The sequence below is a fragment of the Macaca nemestrina genome, chromosome 19 (genome assembly GCF_043159975.1).
Source record: "Macaca nemestrina isolate mMacNem1 chromosome 19, mMacNem.hap1, whole genome shotgun sequence".
NCBI lineage: Eukaryota > Metazoa > Chordata > Mammalia > Primates > Cercopithecidae > Macaca > Macaca nemestrina.
The window spans coordinates 42,116,344-42,128,142 of record NC_092143.1 but is presented as its reverse complement, the minus strand read 5'-3'; positions in this window follow the sequence as shown (position 1 = coordinate 42,128,142).

The window sequence follows — 11,799 nt, the reverse complement described above, 5'->3', positions numbered from 1 at the left end:
GAGAAATGTTCTCTCAACAATGAGCCACAAAATATGGAGTACTGGGAATGTCTGTTTTTGCTTAGAATCTCTCCAAGTCTAGTTTTCCTCTCCTGATAGGTCCTGCCTAAATCACATTTATAGTGAGAACACAACCATACAGACACAGAGAGCTATATACAAATTATGAACCTTTGTTTTATACCAAAAAATTTGTGACTAGATTGATGCTATATAAATAAAATTTAATTTAATTTTATTTAAAAATTCTTTTTGAGACAGGGTCCCCCTCTGTTGCCCAGGCTGGAGTGCAGTGGTGCGAGCTCACTGCAACCTCCACCTCCTGGGCTCAAGCAATTCTCCCACCTCAGCCTCCCAAGTAGCTGGGACTTCAGAAGTGAGCCACCACAGCCTGGTTTTTTTTTTTTTTTTTTTTAGACAGAGTTTCGCTCTTGTTGCCCAGGCTGGAGTGCAATGGCGTGATCTCGGCTCACTGCAACTTCCGCCTCCCAGGTTCAAGCGATTCTCCTGCCTCAGCCTCCCAAGTAACTGGGATTACGGCACCCGCCACCATGCCTGGCTAATTTTTTAAATTTTTAGTAGAGACAGGGTTTCACCATGTTGGCCAGGCTGGTCTCAAACTCCTGACCTCAATTGATCCACCTGCCTTCGTCTCCCAAAGTGCTGGGATTACAGGCATGAGCCACTGTGCCCGGCCTCTGCTAAATTTTTTGTATTTTCTGTAGAGACAGGATTTTGCCATGTTGCCCAGGCTGTAAAATTCTGTTTTAGATGGCCTAAGGGAGTTACCTCTTTGGAGAAGTCCTGTAATTAATTAATTTGTTAAATGGAGGATTACTCACCAATGTGTCTGCTTTGAACATTCAACTACTAATACATTTTGATATGGTTTGGATGTTTTTGGATGTGTGTCCCCTCCAAACCTCAGGTTGAAATGTGATTCCCAAAGTTGGAGGTGGGGCCTGGTGGGAGGTACTGGATCATGGAGATGGATCCCTCATGAGTGGCTTAGCACCATCCCCTTGGTGATGAGTGAGTTCTCATCAGTTAGTTCATGCCAGATCTGGTTGTTGGAAAGAGTCTAGGACCCCTCCTCTCTCTTGCTCCTGCTCTCACTATGTGATGTGCTGGTCCCGCTTTACCTTCTGCCATGAGTAAAAGCTCCCTGAGGCCCCACCAAAAACCAAGCAGATGCTGGCATCATGCTTCCTGTACAGCCATCAGAACCTTAAGTCAATTAAACCTCTTTTCTTTATAAATTACCCAGCCTCAGATATTTCTTTATAGCAATACAAGAATGGCCTAACACATTTGGTTTTTTCTAAGGACCAACTAAACAGAACACTCACTGGCTGACTTTTGTGAAAGTGGATGGGTGGTTGAGACCAGAGTCTAACAGGATCAGACAGTGCTCAGCCCATGGCAGATCCTGGGCCATCTTAGGGGGCCCCCGTGTGCCCCGTGCTCAGACAGTGCTTGGTCATGGCAGATCCTGGGCCATCTTAGGGGTGCCACCATGTGCCCCCATGCTCAGGCTTGGCCCATGGCAGATCCTGCAGAGGTGTTTGTGAAGGCCTGGATGCTGGCTTCCCTGTCAGGCATTATTCCTTGTGGGTATTACTTCAAGTAATTCTTACAAAAGCCTTGTAAGTTATATATTGTTATTATTTAGTTTCTATTGAAGAATTGGAAAGCAGTGCCCAGGGCCTCTAAGAGTTGACCTGAGGGTGTTAAGTGAGATCTGTTTACAGGCCTTGTGGCTAATAGGAATTTGGAAACTTATTTTGGGCTCTACACAGCCTGGCTGTCAAAGGTGTATTTTTCACTGTCCAAAGTCTGAAAGTCAGGCTCTGTTGAGGGATGTGCTTGTGACATCAAGTGGGAACAATGGTGATCATTCTTGGGGACAGAGTGGTGTCAAGAAAGGAACTCCAACTTGGAAGTCCAAAATCTGAGAAACAAACATGGGACAGCCACTAGCACCTGTTCCACAGTCCGCTCCTGATGGCTACCAGGAGTCTTATCTCAGTCCAGGCTTCCCTACCAGGGGGGTTTGTGACATGGACAAGTCCTTTTATCTTTTAGGCAATTGTCTAGCACTTCCTCCCTGCCTCTAGACCAGTGGAAACTGAATTTCTAGGAGGAGTCCACATCTATGTTTTTAAAAGTCCCCAGGAGATTCTAGTGCTCACAGGGTTGAGAACCAATGGAAAGGGGAGGAATCTAGAGGCCTCAAGTGCTGAGATGGGAAGGGAACCCCCAAGGAAATCTCAGGGAAGACAGGGGAAGGCTTCAGGGGATACAGGCTGACTGTGTTCCATTGTAAATATGCCCTGGGTAGGGACTGGGGGTTGGGGATGGGGATACCACACTTTCTAGAAGGAAAGAACATTCCCAGAGACTTGTCATGTACCTCTGTGACCTGGCACACTTCCCAAGCCTACCTTCTTTGCCCTGCTCCCCAGCTGAACCCAGTTCTCACCTGGGCCCCCCATGGGAGGCCTGGGCAGGCCTCACCATCTGCTAGAAGCTTCCCTGCACGTAGGCCCTGCTGGTCTTCCTGGAGGCTGACCTCCCCAGCAGGTGTTGGGATAATTTAGTGTGATACCTTATCCTTGGTATTACCCATATTCTAATTGTCCTATCCACCTGTATCTGTCTCTTGTGTATGTTTTTTTGTCCTTGAGATCTGGGACAGAGTCCTGCAGTGCAAAGAGCATGGGCTTTGGAGGCCCCCACACCTGCACGTGCATTGTCACTTATTAGCAATGTCACTTTCAGCAAATGATTAACCAAAGCCTCCTGTCCTCATCCATAAAATGGGAACAATGCTGTCTTCCTTTGAGGGTTGTTGTGAAGACAACATGAAGCAATGTACATAATGTCCTTGGCACACAGTAGGTGATCGATACATACATGTTGATTAACCAAGCATTTGGATAATCATTGCCATAATTATAACCAACACTGGGGAGCATTTTGTCTGTCTTTTCATACAATAAACCTGTGGGTTTTTATTAGTCTTGCTTTGCACACATGGAAAATGAGGTTCAAATTAGAAGGACTTGAGGCACACTACACAGGAGATGCAGGACTGGGGGTGCACCCAGGTCTTCTCCCCTCAGATCCTCTGCCTTTGCTACCCTATTGTTCCCTGGGTGGACAAGATAGGACAACTGTCGCTGCTTTGGCTCTGTGAGAACACCACCTGTGGTTCCCGGCTCCCCACCTGGTCCTTCCAGCAGAACTCAAGTTTGGGAAGCTTGGCTGGTGCGCACAGCTGCAGGGAGCCTGGGGAAGGGCCCTGTCATGTTTGCCACAGCCTCTGGTCATGTTTCAATGTTTTCTCATGTGTTGTGGATGCGCACCACTCCTGCTCACGTCGTTGGGCGCTCTAAGCCCTTTCCTTCTTGGCCCTATCCAGGCCTCACATCTGAGCTGCCAGTGTGGTTTGAATCATCACGTTTTTAGTAATGGTGCTGTTCTCTTAAAGGCAAGGGTGGAGATGAGGAGGGCGAGGGAGGCTGGAAGAGGGAGGAGGAGGAGAGTGATGGTGTTGGGGCCTTTCTGGAAAGGAACTGAGGAGACAGGAACCTCCTGTTCTTCTGCTCCGGCTGGCCCAAGGCCATGTTGATGAGAGGCTGATGAGATCCAACTCTGAGTCAGCAGAACCCGGAAAGGTCCCTGTGGGTCCCCTGCTGACTCACTGCGCCCCTTCCTCGCAGGCTCTGACCAGCAGCACATGGAGTGGCCAAGCTGCGGTGGCCAGGTGGGGTCCTGACTTCCTGGGCCATGGGGAGGAAGCTGAAGAATGGAAGGGCACTCAGGATTCACTGAAGGGGCTCCCCAGATTTTGGTCATAGCCGCAGAAATGATCTCATGTGAGTTTTTCTTCTTTACATTTTATCCAGAACAGAAAATATTGCTCCACCCTTACAATCCTGCCTCCATTGCCAGCCTTTTGCCTCCCCCTGCCCTGGCTGTGCCACCTGGTGCAGCAGCGTCTGTTGCAAAGAGGGTGCCCTTGCATTGTGGTAGGAGGCTCTCAGCAACTCAGCTCACACAGGTCTCATGCCCAGACCAGGGAGGCAGAGGGAAGCTCCCCAGTGCTCCCAGACCCCTTTCTATGCCACTAGCCCCTTCGTTCTCAAGACAGGCTGTGGCCCAAAGAGCTGCCCCTGGAAGCATGCTGGCAGGAAGCTGTGCATCGTGGGAGCACAGAAAGGGGAAAACAGCCTGGCCTGGGCTTGCAGGAGGGCTGAGAGGAGCCAGCAGGTGAATGGAGCTAATGATCATGAAATATCCCCGAGGGCATCCCAGCACCAGGCTTGTCTCCCTCTTCCTCCAGGAGGGGCAAGTTCTAGGGGAGTCCCTTGAGAGACAGATTGTTCTCTTCCTCTCCCATCCTCTGCTTGGTCAGTGGGGTCGGCATTCCTGGGGAGGCGGGTGTGGCTGGGGCTCCTCCGGGTCTCCCCCTCCTGTGGCAGCAGAGTGTGATTTAAGGGCAGGGCCAGAGTGAAGCTGGTTTTGCCTGGACCTCCACTCAGTGGGAACCGAAGGCCCCCAGCTTCAGGGAGCTTCTTTGAATAGCAAAGGGGAATGCCAAGGGGGGAGAACAGGAGGAAAGAAAAGAGGGCAGTTTGATCTGGTGATGTGATTTGTATCTTGGGGACAGGCGTACGAGATACACAGAAAATGAGACCTTGCCTCGAACCTTTCTGTGTTCAGAAAGGCCAGCAGTGACCCTCACGTAGGCCAGTGAGCAGGTAGCTGCCCACACCAGCAGCTATGTTTGAAGTGAGAGGAAAGCTAGTTATTAGTTGGAGTAAATGTTAAATTTTTTGATTGGAGGAAAAAAGGGAGGTGTGTGTGTTTTGGGGTGGTCTTGGGAGGAACCTCAGTGGGCTCAGCCAGTGTCACAGAGGACAAATGTCACTACATATGTTGTGGAGTGGGAGTATTACGCTCATAGAAAGTGGCAGGAAAGGACACCTTCCTATGCCCAGGTCTTGCAGCCAGTTTTACAGAGAAGGCAATGGAAGGACCAGCCAGCCTGGGGGTGCCTGTAGGGCACCTGGCATTCTGTAGATGGAGAGAGGAAGCAGAAGTCTCTACCCAGAACCTGTATTCTACAATGATCTCTATGATGCTTCAGGAAGCATTCTAGACACACGTTCTCCTTCATTCTATGATGTCATCTGCTGTAGACTGTAGCTTCTTCACGGCAGGGGCTGCTCTTACGCACGTGGGAGGTGCTTACATGCCCAATGTAAGTATTGGCCCAGAACTGCATAGATGATCAGCTCCTGGTTGGATGAACTTTGGTGTGTGAATCCAGGGAACCCGGAGTTTTTAAATGAGTCTTTAAAGCCTTAGAATCAGAACATACTATTTTTAAAGGGAATTATTTATTTTTTAATTGACAAAAATTGTATATATTTGTGGTACATAACATGATGTTTTGCAATATGCATATAGTGGCCGGGCGCGGTGGCTGATGCCTGTAATCCCAGGACTTTGGGAGGCTGAGGTGGGCAGATCACTTGAGGTCAGGAGTTCGAGACCAGCCTGGCCAACATGGTGAAACCTCGTCTCCACTAAGATACAAAAATTAGCCGGGTGTGGTGGCAGGCGCCTGTAATCCCAGCTACTCGGGAGGCTGAGGCAGGAGAATCGCTTGAACCTGGGAGGTGGAAGTTGCAGTGAGCTGAGATCGTGCCATTGCACTGCAGCCTGGGCGACAGAGCGAGACTCCATCTCAAAACAAAAAACAACAAATAAACAAACAAAAAACATATATTGTGGAATGACTAAATCAAGCTAATTAGCATATATATGACTTCACATGTTTATTTGTGGTGAAAGCACTTAAATTCTCTCTCAGCAATCCTCAAGTATGTAATATATTGTTACTAACTGTAGTCACCATGTGGTAAATAGTGTACCACATGGTACACTGGAACTCCTGTCTAACGGAAATTTTATGCCCTTTGTCCAACAGTACCTTCCTCAAACCTCCTACCCTAGTCTCTGGTAACCGTCATTCTACTTCCTGCTTCTATGAGTTTAACTTTTTTAGATTCCACATACAAGGGAGGTCATGCAGTATTTGACTTTCTGTGCCTGGCTTATTTTACTGAACGTAATATCCTCCAGGATCATCCATGTTGCCACAGATGACAGGATTTCCTTCTTTTTTAAGGCTGGATGGTACTCCATTGTGTATGTATAACACTTTTTCATCCATTCATCTGTTGACGCACACTTAGGTTGATTCCGTGTCTTGATCATTGTGAATGGTGCTGCAATAAACATGGGCGTGCAGATCTCTCTTTGATGTATTGATCAGCTCCTGGTTTGGTGAACTCTGGAGTGCAAAGCCAGGGAACATGGAGTTTTGAAATGAGTCTTTAAAGCCTTAGAACCAGACCATATTCTTTAAGAAAATTATTTTTTTAATTGGCAAATAAAAGTGGTCGAATAAATGGACACAAAAATGTCCTTTGGCTGTATACCTAGTCGTGGGATTGCTGGATCATATTTAACTTTTGGAAGAAACTCCGTACTGTTTTCCATAATGGACGTACTCATTTCCATCACCACCAACAGCATGCACGTGTTCCCTTTTCCCCACGTCTTCTCCAATACGTCCTATCTTTTCTCTTTTTGATAATAGCCATCCTAACTGGTGTGAGGTGATGGCCAATTGTGATTTTAATTTGCATTAGTGGACCACATTGTTAATTATAAGTTTTCTTTGCACTGAGCTTTGAATGAAAGCACCTTCCTCTCGATCATGTTTTCTCAATTGTCCTCTTACCGTCTCATTCCATTCCTTTTCCCAACGCTGTCTTAGCTGCTCTATTTTTTTGAAGATTTTAAATTTTATTTTTATTATAGTAAAATATGCATAATGTAAAACTTACCATATGAACCATTTAAGTGTACAGTTCGGAAGCATTAAGTGCATTCACATTGCTGTGCAACCATCACCACCATCCATCCGCAGACCTTTTTCATCTTCCCAAACTGAAACTCTGCCTCCAGGAAACATCAGCTCCCCATTTTCCCTCCCCCAGCTCTGGCAATGACCATTCTGCTTTCTATCTTTGTGAATTTGATTATTCTAGGTATCTCATATAAGTGGAAATCATATAGTATTTGTCATTTGGGGTCTTGACTGTCTTGTAGTTGGTTTTAATTTCATTGAGACAGTCTTGGTCTCATCCAACAAATTAATCTATTAAGCACCTCCTGAAATAACCACAGCTAATGTTCACTGGGCACCTACCTTGTGCTGGCCTGGGCGCCACGTAAGCACTGCACAGGCATTATCCTCTACTCCTTATGGCCACTTTGGGCAGCGAGTGTTTGAGGAATGTGAGGCACAACTACGGATAACAGGGCTGCAGGTGGAACCCAGGCCGTCTGACTCCCGAGTCCAGCATTTCCCACTCTCTAGCCAAGTCCTGGGTCTTGGGATGTCTGCTTCACAGCCCCCTCACCAAGCCCTGGGGCCCCCAGTTAATCACATTCCTGAGTGGCCTCATTTTCTTCTCCACAACTGCTCTGCCTTTCACGTATGTGGGGAGACAGAAACCCCAGTCTCTTCCACCACTTGTCCATATCAGGAAAAAGAGAGCTTCCTGACCCTTCCTTCAACCAGCATCTAGTTCCTAGGATGTTATCTCAATTACCTGCAAATTGGTCCCACTAAGGCTCATTTCTTTCGTTTGGTCTGAATTATTAAGGTGGCATCCAAACTGACTTTGTTGCCCTGGGCTGACCCCCTTCCGGTCTACCCTGACGAAGAAGCTGGGAGCAGCCAGGCCTGGAGTCTCAGAGGGGGCCCCGTATGCACGGGCTTCAGGCCAGTGTGGTCTCTAATCTGGGAAGTGGAGGGTCTTGGCTGCAATAGAAGAATCTTCAGCTGGGCGCGGTGGCTCACGCCTGTAATCCTAGCACCTGGGAGGCTGAGGCGGGCGGATCACGAGGTCAAGAGATGGAGACCATCTGGCTAACATGGTGAAACCCCGTCTCTACTAAAAATACAAAAATTAGCTGGGCATGGTGGTGTGCGCCTGTAGTCCCAGCTACTTGGGAGGCTGAGGCACGAGAATTGCTTGAACCCGGGAGGCAGAGATTGCTGTGAGCCGAGATCGTGCCACTGCACTCCAGTCTGGCAAAAGAGTAAGATTCCATCTCAAAATAATAAAAAAAAAAGAGGCTTCACCCAGGAGTCCAAAAAGCAACTCTGATCACTTCATTCCTTTCCTACTATGGTCCTGTGGCTCCTCAGAACAAAAGACCACAATCCTTAGTGCTGCCTGCCTTTCCAACATCTTCTGGTGCTCCCTACCTCATGTCTACCTGCTAGTAAACCTCAGCTCTCTGTAGTTCCCAAAGGCCACTCTTACTTCTTACAGGTCTGTCACCCCTGCTGGTCTGTAAACCCCATTGAGCAGACCCATGGCTTACCTTGGTAGCCCTGGCCTATAACTCACCTGATCTCTGCCAGTGTTTATTGAGTGAACAAGTACAGAAAAAGGCCTTTGGATGAGGACCTGAGCAAGGAAGAACAATTTGCCTCCACGATGCTAGCGTGAATCATCATTAGCCAATGTGACACCATTTCTCAGCTGAAATAATTGTATCTGCCCTGAAATGCTAATGATGTCAAAATTAAACACACCTATAAGAATAGAAATATTTTTTCTATATATTTATGGAAGACAATGCCTAAAAAATTTTAAACTTTTATTCATATGAGATAAAGGATGGAGTTGACTTTAAGGTAGAATAGGATCCTCATTTATTAATTTACTAATTATTTTCCTTGCGATAGACTCGCCTAACAAATTAGGTCTGTAGCAGACTTTTCCCCCTCTGTCTTTGCCGCACCATGTGATGCCTATCTCCTATCTTCTTGTTCCATGCCTCGGGAAGTAGGTCATGAGGAGGGGAAGTAGGTCAGAAACAATGGGCGTGAGGAGGCGGAGGATGGAGAAGGGCACGCTTTCCACAGGAATCTTCCGAGATCCAGGCCACTCCTCTCTCTCCACTGAGGGGGCGTGAGACAGATTCTGAGCCAGGCTATGGCAGAATCCCAGCGATGGCCCTTTGTACCTGGGGAGAGCTGCAATAGGAAGAGGGAGGGAGGATCCCGAAGGTTTGGGTGTTCTCCAGGGCACTTTCATTTTGGATGAAGCATCAGCCTGTGTGGGGCTGGGGAGGAGCAGCAGCCAGGGCTCGCTTCCTTAGGGAGGAATGTGCTTGCTCTGGGATGACAGGCCTCTTTGGCAATGGCAGGCAGAGTCAGTTCCATGGGACTTTTGAAATACATAAACAATCCCCTTTTTATACAAACACTCAAGCAAACCAAAGCTGGCTGTTAATTGTCTCCCTGGCCTGGACCCAAGGCAGCAATTTGGACTTGCCCCCTTCTTGGATTAATCTGGAAGAACTCCCTCTATATCCCCTCTTACCCTAACCCCCCATACTCTGGAATCTAGAGAGGAGACACTACTGACACTTGGGGTTGCAGAGTTCTTTGTTGTGGGGAGTTGTTCTGCGTGTTGCAGGATACTCAGCAGCATCCGTGCCTCTACCCAACAGATGCCAATAGCAACACCCTGTTGGAGGCCGCACGAATGTTTCTTGTGATTAGGCATAATTGAAGCCTGTCAGTAACAATATGAACTTGTGATCAATTAAGCAGTTGACCAATTGTTTCCTCCTCCTCCTTGCTCTTGTTACCCAATAAATACAAACGGCCGTAGCAGCTCAGGAACTGCCTTTGCTCACTAGAAACAGGGAGCTCTCTTCTTCTTCCCCATGTTGCCTTTCCTTAAAGTAGTTACTTTTGTTTTTTGTTATCAGTTCTACCTTTGTGCCTTCATTCAGTCGTGTAATGACGGTCTCAAGCAGTAACAGTAGTAACTGCTGTAATGACGGTCTCAAGTAGTAGTAGTGGCAGTCGGCCACAACACCCTGTAAACTGAATTGTGACAACCAAAAATGTTTTTAGACATTGCCAAATGTCCCCTGGGGAGTAAAATTGTCTCCAGTTGAGAACAACTGAGCTACCATATACATACTAAAAGCCCTTAATACCACGTGCCAGAATTTCAAAGTTTAAACCAGTCACCTGATTTTGATTGAGGATCAAATTCTGAACAAGGAAATGACAATGGGCTCTACAGACGGTGCAGGTGTGTCAAGTGGGGCATGAGGCCAGTTCCGCGGGAAGCTGGTTCTGTGGCCTTAGGCCATTATCCTTCTTGAACCTTAGACTTGCTAACTAAAACTACAGCAAAATAGCAGCCTTCTTTGTGGTGTGTAGGTGTCTTCTGATGATAAGGGTGATAAAACGTCAGAGCTGGGAGTCCTTCGGAGGAAACTTGTGCTGTGGTGAGGCCAGTTTATATTTTAACTATTCTTTCACGCAAAGCTTCATTAAATCAAGTTATTGGCCTAGCAATTTATGGAGACTTCGCAGTCAAGATCTCCTCAGCAAAACCTGATTTCAAATATTCTGTCCTGTTGTCCCCATATACCTTTGAAATATCCCGGGAATCCTGAAATGGCATTTCTGAGTTTGTCTCTCACCCTCAGGGGCCACGCAAACAGCCTTTGGTGGCGCCTGCATGTTGCTTTCGGCATATTTACTTGTGAGGTATAGTGAGCAGTGGGTCTGGCTATAGCCCTGCTGGCGCCCTGGGGACTATATGGGGGAATCTCACATGGGCAAGAGGCACATCCGAAGACCCAGAACAGCCCCTGCTCGTTGTAGACATTCCTCACAATGTGGACATTTTTGCTTAAATAAGCCATGAGTAAAGAGAAAAAGCACTTTACTGTGGGTGATTTCTTTATAAATCACCCAGCTTCAGGTGTTCCTTTATAGCAACACAAATGGATTAAGATAGTTTTTGATCACGTTCATGATCATCGAACAGCTTTTAACACAGTTTTTTATGGGCGTGAGGAAATCAACAGACGCAGCTGTGTCCTCCATGACTCACAATCTGGGTGTGTGAATGATTAATGATTTGGGGCCAGGCTCCAGGGGTCCAAATCCCTATGAGCTGCGTGATCTTTCTAAAGTTACCTAAACACTGTTTCCTTCCTCATTTGTAAAGCGAGCATAAACGCAGTATCTAGTCATAACACAAGCAATGTTCTTAGATCAATGCCTGGCCCATAAGGAATTCTCAATCCATGTTAGCTGTTAATTGTATTACAATTCAGTCTGTTCAACGCTATAGTAAAGCTGTAAGTAAAATGCTAGGAAGTCTCTAAGTGACGAATGTTTCCCAAAGCAATCCAGGAAGACTTGGCCATCGCAAGCCTATGGCCCTGACAAGGAAAAGACTCAGGATCCGGGAGTGTGGAAGTAAATCCAGTTACCCAGCAGTGCATGTGACTTCACCCAAGTCAAGCTGTCTTGCAGAAGTGGGGCAGCTTGACTTCCCACTGTGTTCTCCCCAGCGAATGTGGTCTGGGTCTGATGAGGTCACTCCACACTCATGGAGCTGGGAACAGCTGCTTTCAGGGAAAGGTTGGCTGTTGCTGAAATGATGGACTTTCCCAGCATTTAAATTGTTTATGTGGGGCCAGGCGAGGTGGCTTAGGCCTATAATCCCAGCACTTTGCGAGGCCAAGGGGGGAAGATCACTTGAGGCCAAGAGTTCAAGAGCAACCTGGCCAACATGGTGAAACCTCGTCTCTACAAAAAATATAAAAATTAGCCAGGCATGGTGGCGCACATCTGTAATCCCAGCTATTCGGGAGGCCAAG